This window comes from Triturus cristatus, chromosome 8 (assembly GCF_964204655.1).
Source record: "Triturus cristatus chromosome 8, aTriCri1.1, whole genome shotgun sequence".
Classification (NCBI taxonomy): Eukaryota; Metazoa; Chordata; class Amphibia; order Caudata; family Salamandridae; genus Triturus; species Triturus cristatus.
Genome location: NC_140591.1, coordinates 887014000 through 887017653, shown reverse-complemented (window position 1 = coordinate 887017653; position 3654 = coordinate 887014000).

The window sequence follows — 3654 nt, the reverse complement described above, 5'->3', positions numbered from 1 at the left end:
ACAACTATTGTGTTGACCTTTCGCAGATCTTGCGCGATCCTGAATTTCCCACTCAGTTTCTGTAGTCTCATGATAGGTGAATTACATGGGCTACCCATGATCTCCTGCAGAACCCCTTGCTTGATCATAGACTCGATCACAGGTTTAATCCCTGCGATAGTTTCAGGTGACAAATTGTAATGAGGTGTCCTAGGAAACTCTGCATTTGGTTTGACCTGAATCTTCACTGGTTCTATACCTTTGATCAACCCAATCTCTTCTCCGGTGAAGTCCCACACATCTTGCGACACAGAATCTCTTAGATCAAGTGGAAGCTCTTCCACAGTCAGCACTGGGTACATTTCTATACACAAATGCTGATTGGCAACCTGAAAGGTTGCATCGTCATCTTTCGTCTGTACTTCGACCCCTTTAGGTGTGCAATAGATGGTACAATTCAACTTGCACAGCAGATCTCTTCCTAACAGGCAGACTGGACTCGAGTCGCACACCACAAACTGGTGTTGGTCTCGGAAAGTTCCTATTTTCACAGGGATTGGCTCTGTCAAAGGGTTAGTCATTTTCTTGTTCACTCCTCAACAACTTGGATCAATTGTCCCGAGAGGGGTAGGTTAGGAACTACTGCTGATCTTACAGTAGAATGGGTAGTGCCAGTATCAACAAAAAAGGTGGTAGGGTGACCGTCAACATCTGCTTCCACAAACGGTCCCCTCTGGTCTACCTCCAAAACTGCTCCAAGTGTGCAGTCCTCCTCCCCCCTCAGGCACCGTCATGCCAATGTGTCTGGGCTGTACTCATTATACCCTTCAAAAAGAGGCTTCTGCTGATAGGTCCGAGTGTGACGTTCCTGTCCCAAGATGGGTGCTCCTCAGGGTTCAAGCGATGCAACAAGGGTTCCACCCCTTGATCTCCCCAAACTCCTACAATGAATGCACGGAGTATTAGAATGATCAAGTGAGGGAGGGGTAGGAAGGGAACAGCGGGGAGTAGAACCTGTAATAAAAATACACACCGTTAATAACAAATGCATGCAACACTACACTCCGTTGAGTCTCACTAAGTGTTACCAATTACCTTGGACGTAAAAACAACACATGTCAACTCTGTCTTCCTTCAGATCACTTGTTCTTACATCATACCTGATATCAGAAAAGATAAAAGGAACATACCAGCGTTAACCCGAACAGGGCCCCCTTTTATCACTAAAACTAAGAAACACACCTGGTTCCCTACACACCTGTTTGTAACCCTACGAAGCAATAAGTAGAAATGCTAGAATCCTCAACAGTAGATTCACCAGGTTCAATTAATTCTCCCTCTTTGGTAATGCTGTTTCCATATAAAACAAAAGGAATATTCAAATGATAAATCCAGGCTCCGTATTTTGAAACGTGAACTCGAAACAGAAAAAAAGGTCTAAATGTCGTTCCTCCCGTTATGCACCAAATCCTGATGGCTACAAAGTCACGGCAAGGAGTCTGAAAGAACAGCGGTCCACTCCGTGTGACCGTGGTTGTCTTTCAGGTAATAAACAGAAAGTGAAATGTCACGAAAGACAGTGAACAATGGCGGTTGAGGCTCACTGCATTAGTCCGAGTGCAACCGCTTCCATATACTAAACAAAATATTGCTCCTACCTTGTAACGCAGGGATTGCAAGTCTTCTAATGAACGTTCCCCTTCACTTGCGGACTAGGCAATGCCGTGGGGAGCGCCCGATCTGAGAGGTCAATCTCCACCGATGGGAGTCGACTGCAAAGTTACCTCCTCTCTCCTGATATGACGAATGCGCACACGAACATGCTCGACAGCTCCGTTCGGTATCCAAATGAAGTCCCCAGAACTTGCCGCCTCTAAACGCTGTGTGTCTCCGTCTGACTCGCCGGGTAACTGATTCGACAGGTTTGAATCCAGGATTACGTGCGTGATGTTGCGCGCGACGCTTCCCTAAATGGCTTCTTCTCCACCTCCTCTCCTGCTGCATCCTGGGAGTGGTAGGCAATGTAGGCGCATCGAGAACCGGCCCTCACAGTAGACCCCCCGCCAAGCGCCTCCTAGGACTGGGCTTGTCGGGATGTCTGCGGTGGAAGGAATGAACCACCACAGGAGCATGTCCATTACTGCAAGGTTCCCAGGAATCATCCTCTGAGGTGTACCCTTTCCATGACACCAAATACCAGAGCTTCCCTCTCCTGTATCGGGAATCCCGAATGCTCTTTACCTCGTATTCCAACCCACCATCAGCAGCCACCGGAGGTGACGCCCTCCGCCTTGCCCCAACCACAGGTTTCAGGAGACTGCAGTGGAACACTGGGTGGATTCTCAGAGAACCCGGTAAACGCAGCTTGTAGGCTACCGGATTAATCCTCTTTATCACATGATAGGGGCCGATTAATCTAGGTTGAAACACGCTGCGGAGCTTAAACTTGATGTTTTTTGTAGACAACCACACTAGGTCCCCTTCCGCATATTGTGGTCCCTCTATCCGATGGCGGTCTTCCCATCCCTTATACGTTAACTTTGCCTTCAACAGCTGCTTCCTCACTTTCCGATGTCCCTCTGTGAGTTTCTTGATGTGGGTACGGACAGACGGTTGATCGGCGAGGTCTTCAGGCAAATCGATGGGCAAAATCCTGGCGTTGAAACCGTAGTTAGCTGCGAACTGTGAAATTCTCGTTGAACTGTGAGGAGCATTGTTGTATGCCAACTCGGCCATCCATAGCAGAGAAACCCAGGAGTCCTGTGCCTCGATGGCATAACACCTCAAATATTTCTTCAGTGTCTGGTTCAGCTGCTCCGTCTGTCCGTCTGTTTGAGGGTGGAAGCTAGTGGATACTGCTGACTCAACCTGTAGGGCTTGACACCACTTCCTCCAGAAGTTTGCTACGAATTGAGGGCCCCTGTCTGACACTATAACCTTGGGTGTTCCGTGAAGCCGAACGATATTCTGGAGTACTAGTTGGGCTGTTTGTCCGGCTGATGGCAGTTTCTTGCACGGAACAAAATATCCCATTTTGGTGAGACTGTCCACCACCACTAATATCACAGAACACCCCTGATCCACGGGAAGCCCTGTAACAATGCCCAAACTGATATGCTGCCAAGGCGACCTTGGTGTGGGCATGGCAATGAGTTTTCCCTTCTTTTTCGATGTGTCCGATTTGCCTCTGGCACTGCTTTCACATTCTGATACCCAAATCTTAATATCCGGTACCAATGTATCCCACCAGAAATACCGTTGTACCAAAAGTGTTGTCTTTCTCATGCCTGGATGTCCAGCCAAAGGGGAATCGTGACACCACGCAAAAGCCTTTTTCCACAGTTCCACCGTGGGGCGAAACAATCTGTTGAGTTGGAATGGTAGTCCATGTTTGATGTCTGATCGGCTTTGAGAGCACATACCACCTTGGAGGGGTTTATGATGGCTTTATCTGGGGTAGCTGTCTTATCAGTGTGTGATGCCAGTCGCAACAGTGAATCCGCTTTACGATTGTCAGATCCAGGCCGGTACGTGATGACAAACTCGTATTCCTCAAAAAAGCATCCACCTCGTCTGTCTTTGGGATAGATGTCTAGCCGTCTTGAGATATTGTAGATTCCGATGATCGGAATACACCGTAATCGGGTACCGCGCCCCCCACAGATAAGGACGCCA